Source organism: Bombina bombina, chromosome 10, assembly GCF_027579735.1.
Source record: "Bombina bombina isolate aBomBom1 chromosome 10, aBomBom1.pri, whole genome shotgun sequence".
Lineage (NCBI taxonomy): Eukaryota > Metazoa > Chordata > Amphibia > Anura > Bombinatoridae > Bombina > Bombina bombina.
The window spans coordinates 104,757,413-104,770,747 of NC_069508.1; the positions used below are offsets into that span (position 1 = coordinate 104,757,413).

Sequence of the window (13,335 nt, forward strand, 5' to 3'; positions counted from 1 at the left end):
GTAGTTGATACCTCAATACATTAATGTTTGTACATTTAGCCACCAATTAGCAAGCACTACCCAGGTGCTGAACCAAAAATGGGCTGGTTCCTAAGCTAAGAGGACTGCTTTTTCAAATAAGGATATCAAGAGAACAAAAAAAAACTTGTTTTAAAGCCCTTAAACAACTCTCAAAAATAAAGCCCCTAAATATGTTTTTATACCAGGTGATCAGTGTGATTATAGTGATAATCAGGTGTGAATAAATGTGCATCTATTTGAATAGAGGTGCGTGAAAGCTAGGGTTACCACCTAGGCTATATTTTCCTGGATACTTATGAGTTAAACATGCTGCAGGGTATGTGGGGAGAAACATAAATAGTACTGTCCAGGATCAGTATTCGTGTGCTGTCCATGGGTGCAATTCATTTTCCCCTCTACACACCCTGCAGCATGTGTAACGGAAAACATGACTGAGGTTGCAACCCTAATGGAAGCCCCCATGTGCAAATCAGTTACATAATTATCCCAAAAGGTCCTTATTTATATGACCATAAGCCCCTTCTTCTTTTCACTATAGAGTTTATGGAAAAAACACACACACACTTTTGTTTACAAACTTGTTTATTAAAATTGTAATATTTTTTTAGTTTTTTTCACAATTTGTGTTGCAGGTTTCCTACATGTCATGATATATACATGAAATAATGATATAGTTTGAATCTGCTGGTTCTCCTGAATAAAAAATAAAAATAAAAATAAATAAATATATATATATATATATATATATATATATATATATATATATATATATATATATATATATTGTCAGGATATCTGTGAGTGTTATTAAGTGATGTGTGTTTTTGTGTGTATATATATATATATATATATATATATATATATATATATATATATATAGGCATCAAAGAACAAACTGCACTCGCTGGGTCTTAAGTAACAATTATTTAATATAACGTTTCAGGGTCTCCCCCTTTCTCAAATATACAAACAAACACCCACATAGAGTGAACTTACCCCTCTTATATACACACAAGAACAGACAAGGTGTGAGCACGGCGCTGCCGACAGCGTCCGGAAGTTTCTCCTCCCCGCCAGGGTTACGCTACGTCACTCACGTAGTCATAGCAACCAGACGCCTGTTCGGCAGCGTCTGCCTATGCAAATACAAAAATACATGTGCTGCCTGCGATAACAGTTATTACACATATTCCCCCTTAGGCAGTCCTTAGAGAATCCGATACTAGTATATCTTTGTAGTATATGTGTAATAACTGTTATCGCAGGCAGCACATAGCGGAAAATATGGAGACATACATGATTTCTTGTTGATTGTAGATGAGAGAATGCATATGTCAGAAGCTTACTATAGAATGCATAATACGGTTATTTTTTTAATATTACTGTGTACCAAAATGTCAAGCCATAATTTGTCTAATTCAATTTTTTGTATTTTTGTATTTGCATAGGCAGATGCTGCCGAACAGGCGTCTGGTTGCTATGACTACGTGAGTGACGTAGCGTAACCCCGGCGGGGAGGAGACACTTCCGGACGCTGTCGGCAGCGCCGTGCTCACACCTTGTCTGTTTTTGTGCGTATATAAGAGGGGTAAGTTCACTCTATGTGGGTGTTTGTTTGTATATTTGAGAAAGGGGGAGACCCCGAAACGTTATATTAAATAATTGTTACTTAAGACCCAGCGAGTGCAGTTTGTTCTTTGATGCCTATATAAACTTTTACTGAGCACCCCGGGCATTGAACATTTAAAAGGTTACTGGAGTGCTTTACCTAATATTGATGCCTGTATATGGAATTGTTTAGCACCCGGCCACAGACTACAAACAGATATTGGTTTTAAAGGGAGCACGTTGTTTCACTGGGCTACACTGTTTTTGCACAAAGGATAGTTGTATTTTTAAATACACTAACCTAATTTCCACTATGGCTGACAATATGAAGGAAGAGATTTTGGAAGATACTGAGATTAAAGGTGCAGATGAATTCTTTTTCACTGAGGAAGATGCTTCAAGAATCAGATTTGCTGCTATCCCACAAAATGCACTAATCATACAAACCACACAACTCTTTACCAAACTGGCAAAATTAAAGAAAAAAGAACAAGATCTGATCTTGCATGGATCCTTTTTATCAGAATATCATCGTAAAAAGTTTGTACCTAGAGGATTCAGGATAAGAAACACCCCTACAATAGGGAGGAATAATCCTGGATTCTGTACTAAATGGTGCAACATTTTAAACAAATGCTCCCTGGACCTATTGCTACTAGTAATAGAGGAAGTAACAAGACTGTTGGAAATCAACAGAATAGAGACAAAAAAGTTTGAAGAACTACATCTTGAAACGTTACGTGCTGAGGAAGATAAAAATTGGATCAGCAAATTGAAAGAGGAGGTGGATAGATATGAATCTGAGTTGATTGCCTTTAAAAATAAAAAACTAGAGGATGTCACTAATGACTACAAGAATAAAAAAGTATACAGATGGCTATTGAGTCCTGAAGAACGAATCCAGTACCGTGCGAATAGACCTTGGAGACAGAGGTTTAATAGAAAAAAACCCATTGGTACTGTAGATACATCGGGAAACAGCTCTGACTCTGACAATGTGTATACGACATCCAATACCCAGGAAAGCAATCAACAAGGAATGGTAACCCGCTCAAAAAACGGGGAAGGCAGAGGCCGCATACGAGGAGGGGGGGGGGTTCCGGCAGACTCCCAAGAATATATCGGAGGGGTAGCAGAATGCGAACCTAATTATTAATCTCAGTGACCACATACTTACAGAGGATGAGACTAATGTCCTGAATAAGGGACTCTCATTCGTTCCCTCCACAAGAGCAAATGATTTTGACTTATATGTTGATACACAGAAATTTACTAGAAAACTTAGACTTAAGGAATTCTTCAAGGAAAATATTGAACCCTATGAGGACAAGGGCCTAAGGAAACAGGGGTCATTTGACCCCCAGAGCAATAATGCCTCGATTAAGACCTTTAACCGATTAATGCTACAAAAATCTACAGAGATAACTTCTCACAATACATCCTATAGGAACAACCTCACTAAGGGTGAAAGATCAGCATTAAAATCATTACAAGAAGACAACAACATTGTGTTGCGTGAAGCTGATAAAGGGGGTGCTGTGGTTTTGATGAACTACAGAGACTATAGGGAGGAAGTGTTGCGACAACTGGAGGACCAGTCTACATATAGATGCTTAAAAGGAGACCCGATGATGCAATTCAAAAAACAGATTGATGAACTGACTGGGGACTTACTGGCAAGTTATTGTATTGATAAAAACCTAAGGGAATATATGGTTACAGATCATCCCAGAACACCTGTGCTGTACATGCTCCCCAAAGTACACAAAAACTTAGAGAAACCACCTGGTCGACCCATAGTCTCTGCCATCAATTCAATCCTACAACCAATAGCAACTTATTTGGATAAGATCTTACAACCCCTGGTACGCAACACGGCATCATTCCTTCTGGATTCTACAAGTATGATCCAACTTTTACTCCAACAACCAGAAGTTGACGAAGATCTTCTACTAGTGACCCTGGATGTTACATCCCTCTATACGGTGATACCTCATGAGGAAGGGATAAGAGCAGTGAGAAGTCACCTGCAAGAACACCCGTATGTAGGACCTAACATTGATGCACTTATTGAGCTCCTTAGAGTCTGTTTGGAATACAACTATTTTCGTTTTGAAAAGGACTTCTACCTACAAATTGCAGGAACGGCCATGGGGTCCAATGTGGCCCCATGTTATGCAAATTTGTTTATGGCTGAATTAGAAACGAAAATGACAGATCTTTTTAAAGATACAAGAATAACTTTATTCCGCAGATATATAGACGATCAGTTTCTTCTATGGCATGGATCAGAAACTGAATTGCTACAATGGAAAGAGGAATTAAATAGAGTGCACCCTACTGTTAAATTTAAATTAACGTTTAGTAAGAACACAGTAGATTTTTTGGATCTACGGATATACAAGAAGGAGGGTAAGATCTGCACGACACTCTATTCCAAAGATACTGACAAGAACTCAATACTCCACGCAACAAGCTGTCATCCACAGAGTTTAAAAAGAGCATTACCAGTATCGCAATACAGAAGAACTATAAGAAACAACACTGATCCACTGTTGAAAACTAAACAACTTATAGAGATGGAAGAAAAATTCAGATTGAGAGGTTACCAAAGGGATATACTTAAGGAATGTAAAGAAAAAGTCTCCCATTTGACTCAACAAGACACCTTGGTAACTAAAGAATACTCTAAAGAGGATGAGAAAATGACTTTCATTACTACATTTACCTTGGGTAAAAATGATTTTGTGCAAGAACTAAGAGAAAACTGGACACTACTATCTTCAGACAAAGATCTACCCTTTCAGAAGATGAATCCACCCAGAGTGGGATATCGGAGAGCTCAATCTCTAAGGGACAAGTTGATAAAAACAGACCCAAGGAACTGTTACACAAAAGATACGTGGCTATGCAATAAACCAGGCTGTTTTAAGTGTTTGGGCTGCACAACCTGCAATGGACTGACCACTGGTAGTACATTCAATCATCCCTACCGAACAAGAAAATTTCCCATAAAATTCAGAGTAACCTGTACCACCAAATTTGTCATCTATCTTCTACATTGCATTTGTGGCCTTTTTTATGTTGGGAAGACGGTAGATGACCTTAGGACCAGAATGGCCAACCACCGGTCTGCAATCAAGAAAGCTATAGAAAAAGGAGATTCGGACCAGCCGGTGGCGAGGCATTTTGCGCAGGCTAAACATACCATCAAAGACCTTAAATACATTATAATAGATCATATACCACCACTCACACGAGGAGGAGATAGAGCGAAGCTGTTACTCCAACGTGAAGCAAGGTGGATCCACACTCTGGGCACGATGATTCCCCAAGGTCTTAACGTCAATCTAGACTGGCATTGCTTCCTATGAACTATCTCCATATCAGTACAAATGGATGTAGATACATGTCACTTTTAGGGCTTCTATAACACTAAATTGGAATATCTAGTTAGCCCATTCTCTTACCTAGGAGTACCCTTTTAGAATAACATTGTACAATATGTCTGTATAATGCTATTGGTAAAAATCATTCCCCCTTAGGCAGTCCTTAGAGAATCCGATACTAAAGTATATCTTTGTAGTATATGTGTAATAACTGTTATCGCAGGCAGCACATAGTGGAAAATATGGAGACATACATGATTTCTTGTTGATTGTAGATGAGAGAATGCATATGTCAGAAACTTACTATAGAATGCATAATACGGTTATTTTTTGAATATTACTGTGTACCAAAATGTCAAGCCATAATTTGTCTAATTCAATTTTTTGTATTTTTGTATTTGCATAGGCAGATGCTGCCGAACAGGCCTCTGGTTGCTATGACTACGTGAGTGACGTAGCGTAACCCCGGCGGGGAGGAGACACTTCCGGACGCTGTCGGCAGCGCCGTGCTCACACCTTGTCTGTTCTTGTGTGTATATAAGAGGGGTAAGTTCACTCTATGTGGGTGTTTGTTTGTATATTTGAGAAAGGGGGAGACCCCGAAACGTTATATTAAATAATTGTTACTTAAGACCCAGCGAGTGCAGTTTGTTCTTTGATGCCTATATAAACTTTTACTGAGCACCCTGGGCATTGAACATTTAAAAGGTTACTGGAGTGCTTTACCTAATATTGATGCCTATATATATATATTTTTATCTACACCAAATAATTAATTTATTTATTTGTGAAGCTGTTTGTAACACAACCCCCCTTTCTTGTTTGTCAAGTGCGCATTGCAAACAGTTGTCCCAATCTACAAAGATTCTGTTCAATATCTTGGCTCAGATAAAAATCTATGACTTAAATAATTGCCCTAAAAAAAGTCCAGATAGATGATGACCCCATGCAAGAAATACAGTCGCTCGGTCTAGAGTTAATCCTTTGAAGCACAAGTATATGCAAGAGTTAATTACCCTATGCTGAGTTGAATACACAACTTCCCCCAGACATGTGGAAATGCGGTGAATTAATCTTCATATAAGTTAATATTCTCTATACTCAGATCATATTGAAAATATCTATATATATGATGCACTGAGAATATCTAGCTAGGCTTCACATGCACGTGCAGAGAAAAATGTTAACACTAAAACAGTGATAACTTTTACTAGAAGCATGTTTACCAATACAGGTATATTGTAAATATGTTTCTTTTTAAATATGTAATTCTTCTATGTGCATTTACATTTTGACCGGAATGACCCTTTAAAGGACCAGTCAACAGAGTAGAGTTGCATAATCAACAAATGCAAGATAACAAGACAATGCAATAGCAGTTAGTCTGAACTTCAAATGAGTAGTGGATTTTTTTTCTGACAATTTTAAAAGTCTTTTTCCACTCCCCCTGTACCATCAGCCAATCACAAATGCATACATGTACCATGTGACAGAAATCAGCCATTCACAAATGCATACACACTTATTCTTTCACATGCTCAGTAGGATCTGGTGACTCAAAAAGTTTAAATATTAAAAGACTGTGCACATTTTGTTAATGGAAGTAAATTGGAAAGTTGTTTAAAATGGCATGCTATATCTGAATAATGAAAGTTTAATTTTGATTGAGTGTCCCTTTAAAGGGACAGTATTAAAAATTATTGTTGTTTTTAAAAGATAGATAATCTCTTTATTACCCATTCTCCAGTTTTGCATAACCAACATGGTTATATTAATATAGTTTTTACCTCTGTGATTACCTTGTATCTAAGCCTCTGCAGACTGCCCCCTTATTTCAGTATTTCAGTTCTTTTTGATAGACATGCATTTTAGCCAATCAGTGCTGACTCCACATAAATAACTCCACAATGTTATCTATACGACACACATGAACTAGCAGTGTATAACTGTCAAAAACTGTCAAAATAAGAGGCGGCCTTCAATAAAAGTAAATTGAAAATTTGTTTACAATTGCATGCCCTATCTGAATCATGAAAGTTTTATTTCTACTTGACTGTCCCTTTAAAGTCTTTTTTTTTCTTTGTTCCATCTAATAAGGAGATTTTAATACCTATTACAGTTTCTGTTTTTTTTTTTTAAACATGGATGTTCATGTGCTGAAATCTTAACATTTGTTCTTATGATTGTAGGATGCGTCACAATTAAGGCTGTGACACACTGCAAGCGGAGCAGCGCTCAGCGTGTAGATGCTACCGTGCACGCTCAGTGTGTCCTGCCTTTTCATCTCTGAGCACTCTGCTGCATCAGGTCGCGTAGCTGAGCGCTCAGAGATGAAATATTTGAACTTCAGAAGCGATGTGACGCAATGCGAAGCAGCTGCTTCGCGCCACATCGCTTGCAGTGTGTCACAGCCTTTAGAACTGTAGGAGTTTTCTTTATCAGCCAGAGAGATCCTATCACATTGACTAATTCTTCACTTCCTGTTAGTTTCAAAATGCAATTAAACAGAACTGTAAAATAGTTTTTCCCTTAATGTGTTTCCAATTACTTGTTATACCAGCTATAGGGTATAACATGTGTGAGAAATTGCTTCTTTAGGTTTATTTTTGTGTACAAAATAGCTGTTTTTGTTCTTTGAATCGACAACCCATTAAAGGGCCAGATTACGAGTGAAGCGCAAAATTGTGATTTCGTGAGCGAGATATTTGCGCTCCATTCGTAATACTAGCACACGCAATTGTGCGCTGGTATTTGAAGTGGCCTGCAATGAGAGCGCAACCTCGTGTTCGCATTGCTAGGTTGCTATGCGCTAATAGAGCATGCTTTCATAGGCTCCAATGGGACCCTCGGTCTCATGCCGTAAGACACACTATGAGAACTAGTGCAGCGAAGGGGGTAAGTCGCGCAGCAATGGCAGAAAAGTGTAAATATATATTTATATGATTATATACAAATATTTAGGTGTTAATATATGTATATTCACATATTAACACATAAATATATATGTATATAAGCATATACATATATATTTACTGGGAACACACAGTTCCCATAGACTGCAATGTAAAGGCACTTTTCAGTGCCGTTTTTTTCTAACACCCCACTCCTGCCAATTTAAGACCCCAAAAACTGCCTGGTGCAGTTATTTTATAAAAAATATATAAAAATGCTACTATTTTAATAAAATTCACACCACTGTATTTTGGGGGCATTTGGGTCACAGTCATAAAATTAACCATCTGAGCTCTGGTTAATTTTCTAAGCGCAAATTGCTACCGCAAGCCCTAAAATTGGTTGTTGTTGCAGGGAAGTCAAATCTCCTTATTTTATCACTTTCTGTACACACACATGCTTCTTTATTCTCTCTGTCTGTATACCAAAGTCAAATACTTAGGCAGCAATGATTGAAAGTGCTGCAAGGCGGCATAATATTCAAAAGGGATCTACCGTGAGGATAGTATGTATATATTTTTTTTACAATAGGATTTTTCTTTTCATTCTCAAAAGACCTAAATTGCTTAAAGGCACAATCAACACCAGAATTTTTGTTGTTTAAAAAGAAAGATAACCCCTTTATTACCCATTCCGGAGTTTTGCATAACCAACACAGTTATAATAATACAGGTTTTACCTCTGTGATTACCTTGTATCTAAGCTTCTGCTGACGGCACCTTTATTTGAGTTCTTTTGACAGACTTGCATTTTAGCCAATCAGTGCTCACTCCTAGGTCACTTCACGTGCATGAGCTCAATGTTATCTATATGAAACACATGAACTAATGCCCTCTAGTGGTCAAAATGCATTCAGATTAGAGGCAGTCTTCAAAGTCTAATAAATTAGCATATGAACCTCCTAGGTTTAGCTTTCAACTAAGAATACAAAGAGAACAAAGCAAAATTGGTGATAAAAGTAAATTGGAAAGTTGTTTAAAATTGCATTCCCTATTTAAATCATGAAAGTTTTTTTTTTTGGACTTGACTGTCCCTTTAAGGGCAATGCCCTTCTAAAACTATACATTTTCCACTGCTGACTTTAATAACATAAGTATATATTTAAAATTATATATTTATATTTAAAATAATAAAAAGAACTAAGGGAAAAAAGCAGTTATCATTTTAACATTGTATTTAAATGTAAAGATATAGCTCCTATATTTATAATAGTTTTGTTAGTGAGCGTCTGTGCTGTGTAGGAACACTTCAAATATGTCCCCGTCCACTTATAGTGCTGACAAGTGGCGATGTCGGCGTAGTTTAAGCAGAAAGCGTAATACCTTTTATTTTCTATGGGATACATATCGCCAATCTCTGTCTCTTCGCGGGTCAGCCCCCTTTTTTTTAATATGTCGTCAGACCGACGGACTGCAAGCCTGGGGAACCCAAGCAGGCAGTTTCTCGTTGGTTTGTCAATGTTTTGAATATCAGGGCCTTAGGGAAACTGCTTCAATGGTATCACAGCCCGACAGTCTGTCGAAATATTCAAAGAAAAGGAGCCTGTTCAAGCAATATCGGCATTTTGCTGCGGAGGGGGGCCCTATTTGACGTGTGCCTACAGGGTGCAGAAAGTGCGCTCACTGAAACTAAAATTAGTTTCCGTGTCGGCACACTTCAAATATTGGCCTGGGGACCTAAGTTTAATTACAGCTACACTAACTAGCTCAGGCGATGTAGTCTAAGCAGCTGATAGCTAGCGAGACTAACATGGCCGCTACCCTCCTTGCAACCTGCACTTTGCTGCTTCAAACATATTGAGCTTGTGTCGATGTGTCCGAAGGAAAGCGCAGGCTACTCCCACTAGTACGCCTCGCTAACTCCCCCTGAACGCCTATATCTACGTCACGCCTAAGCTACACTCCCCCTGCACCACCTCGCTACCTCCCACCGACCGCCTAAACCTACGTCACGGCTATCCTACACTCCCCTGCACCACCAGGCTAACTCCCCCTGACCGTCTACACCTACGTCACGCCTAACCTACACACCTTGGAACACCCAGCTAAGTCCCTAATACCAGCTACACTTACGTCATGTCTATTTTATCACTAATAAACACAACAAGCTAACATAAATATTTTTTAATCTATATGCAATACTTAAACTATTTGTCAGCCATATAGGATCAGCCCAGGATTTAACCCAACTGCTAGCGTGAAAAGTAAAACACACGCTAGCACACTGAGAAATAACCAGGACGTGACCCACTCAGGAAATAAAATAAGCAGGATACAATGTACTCCCAAAAGAAGTAGCAGCTCTGTATATTTTCTTGAGGTCTGAATTGATATACAAGAGATAGCAGTTGAACCCTTTTAGTAGGATTACCTTTAGGTAGTTGAAAGGAAAAAAAAAAAAAAAAAGTCTCTTTAAGCAGGTCTGCAATAAAAATAATAACTGTCCCTTAAAGCAGGCTTGCAACAAACAAATGATAAGCGTCCCTTTAAGTAGGTTTGTATCCAACAATTAATAAATGTTCCTTTAAGCAGGTTTGCAACAAATAAATGATAAGCGTCCCTTTAAGCAGGTTTGAATCCAACAAAATAATTAATGTTCCTTTAAGCAGATTTGCAACAAATAAAAGATAATGACCCTTTAAGCAGGTCTGCAGCAATCAAATGTTAAATGTCCTCTTTAAGCAAGTTTGCAACAAAATGATAAATATTCCTTTAAGCAGGTTTGCAACAAATAAATAATAAATGACCCTTTAAGCAGGTTTGCAGCAAACAAATGATAATGTCCCTTTAAACAGGTTAGCAGCAAACAAATGATAAATGTTCTTTTTTAGCAGATTTGCAACAATCAAAATATAATGTCCCTTTAAGTAGGTTTGCAAGGATTGAGGCAAAAGCAAGGTCAGACTGGCAAGGGTTAATATATCCAGGAGAACAATTAGAGGGTCAAGGCAAAAACAAGGTCTGGCAGGCAATGATCGATATCCAGAAGTCAGTTTGAGGGTCTAGGCATAAGCAAGGTCAGGCAGGCAATAGTCGATATCCAGGAGACAGTTTGAGGGTCTTAAGCATAAGCAAGGTCAGGCAGGCAATAGTCGATATCCAGGAGACAGTTTGAGGGTCTTAAGCATAAGCAAGGTCAGGCAGGCAATGGTCAGGTACAGGTTCAGAAATAAGAGTACTCACAGCACCGGAGACAGGTTAACAAACGGGCCCCGAATAAGATCTCCCGCCGTAATTTAAAGGCAGGGGAGAGGAGCCGTGACATCAGAGGGAGTGTCTGAGAACGCGTCACGTTGCTAGGCAACGTGACGTAATACAAGCAGAGGAGATCCGGGAGCCGCGGCGAAACGGCGATGAACAGAGAGAATCGTGACACCTTTATGCAATATACAAGCACTGTTTAAATATTGAATATCAATGCAAGGCCTGACTACATTATATCTACAAACTTTGAAATAAAATGCAGGGTCATGTATAATTCATATTAGTTGAAGTTTTGGATATATAAATTAAATTTAGATATTCTTGCTTGATAAATTTATTATTGTAAATATAAATTTTTTTTAAATGGATATTTATGTTATAAAAGACAGTTGCATTGTAATTATAGTATCACATAACTGCATGCCTGTTATGTAATAAAACAATTGTAATACATTTTAAAATATGTTTATTTATGTTTAAAATAAAAAACACAAGAAAAAATAAATACATATTAATTTATATACAATAGTTAAAAGAGTATTCATCATATGTAAGAATGTATTAATGTTTAAAAAAAATGTAGATACATGAACTATTAACCCCTAAGCTGCCCTAACCTAATCAACCCCCATACAGGTATGGGCAGTGGTTAAGAGATTAAGGCCTAGTAAGTGGTAACCATCAATAATCACCTAATCAACCCAATACAGGTATAGGGGGTGGTTAGGAGATTAAGGCCTAAACCGCCATCTCTCAACGCAAACTAGAACTATACTAACACCTACTTCCCCCCTCTAAACTAAAATCCACCTCTAATCTTACCCCACTAAATTACAAAAAATAAAGAAAAGCTAAGTTACAAAAAAAATAAAAAATAAACTACAGTACCCAAAATAAAAAAAATACCATTATACCTAACACTAAACTACATGGCCCATAAAATACAAAACCCACTCATGGCAAAACAAAACCCTAACACTGAAATAAATTATAATAGCCCTTTAAAATGGCCATTTGTAGGGCATTGCTCTTGTGCAAAAAAAAAAATAAAAAAAATTGCAAACCCCCCCATCTTAAGTAAATCCCCACCCCTCAAAATAACAAAATCTAATTAAAAAAAAAACCTAACCTACAAAATAAAGCTAAACATAAAAAAACTATTCTTAAACTAAAAAAACACCACAAAGAAGCCCTATCTAACCTCAAAAGTGGTACTCACAGTTGATGGGGAATCTGGCACCTCTTAATTCGACGTTGGACCCTCTTCATCCTGGCTCCAGGCTACGCAATCTTCATTAACGGGACAGTCTACACCAGAATTGTTATTGTTTTAAAAGATAGACAATCCCTTTTTTTACTCATTCCCCAGTTTTGCATAACCAACACAGCAACACAGTTATATTTATATATTTTTTACCTCTGTGATTATCTTGTATCTGAGCCTCTGCAAACTTCCCCTTTTTTCAGTTCTTTTGACAGACTTGCAGTTTAGCCAATCAGTGATAGCTCCCAGGTAACTTCACGTTCATGAGCACAGTGTTATCTATATGAAATTCATGAACTAACACCCTCTAGTGGTGAAAAACCTGTTAAAATGCATTCTTAAGAGGCGGCCTTCAAGGTCTAAGAAATTAGCATATAAACCTCCTAGGTTAATCTTTCAACTAAGAATACCAAGAGAACAAAGCAAAATTGGTGATAAAAGTAAATTGGAAAATTGTTTAAAATTACATGCTCTATCTGAATCATGAAAGTTTATTTTGGACTAGACTGTCCCTTTAACTATAGGGCCCATCTTCGTGGATATTTAGAATAATTTAAAATTTAAAAAAGTTCTTGCTATTGGTTAATTCAAATCAGCTAATAGGGATTGACTGATTTAAAATCAGCCAATCAGAATTAAGTGGTACCCCTATATATTGGGGTTCCATGCTTCCGGGTTTTCAGTGTGCGGCAGCGAACACATGATGGCTAGGGCTCCCTGAAGACAGATGAAGAGCCAAAGATTGCGGACCGGAGGTGGCAGAAGAGGCCGTGGAAGTATGACCCAGCTGGCACGAAGATGGGCCCCCTCTGCCTGGAGCCTAGATGAAGAGGGCCCTGGCGTGAAAGAAGATTGCTGAGAGGAGGCAGCAGAAGAGGCCATCAAAGTCTGCCTCCAC

The 13,335-nt window shown here is 37.9% G+C and overlaps 1 protein-coding gene across 2 annotated transcripts in view; it reads left to right on the forward strand.

Annotated features, from left to right (window-relative positions):
* Window positions 1-1,475: 1,475 nt before the first annotated feature.
* Window positions 1,476-13,335, forward strand: part of SEC16B (SEC16 homolog B, endoplasmic reticulum export factor) — a 602,132-nt gene continuing 590,272 nt past the window's right edge. For both annotated transcript variants that reach the window (XM_053693298.1, XM_053693299.1), the window contains exons 1-2: window positions 1,476-1,609; window positions 5,425-5,564. The gene's annotated coding sequence lies outside the window, so the exon portion shown is untranslated. The remainder of the gene's footprint in view (window positions 1,610-5,424; window positions 5,565-13,335) is intronic.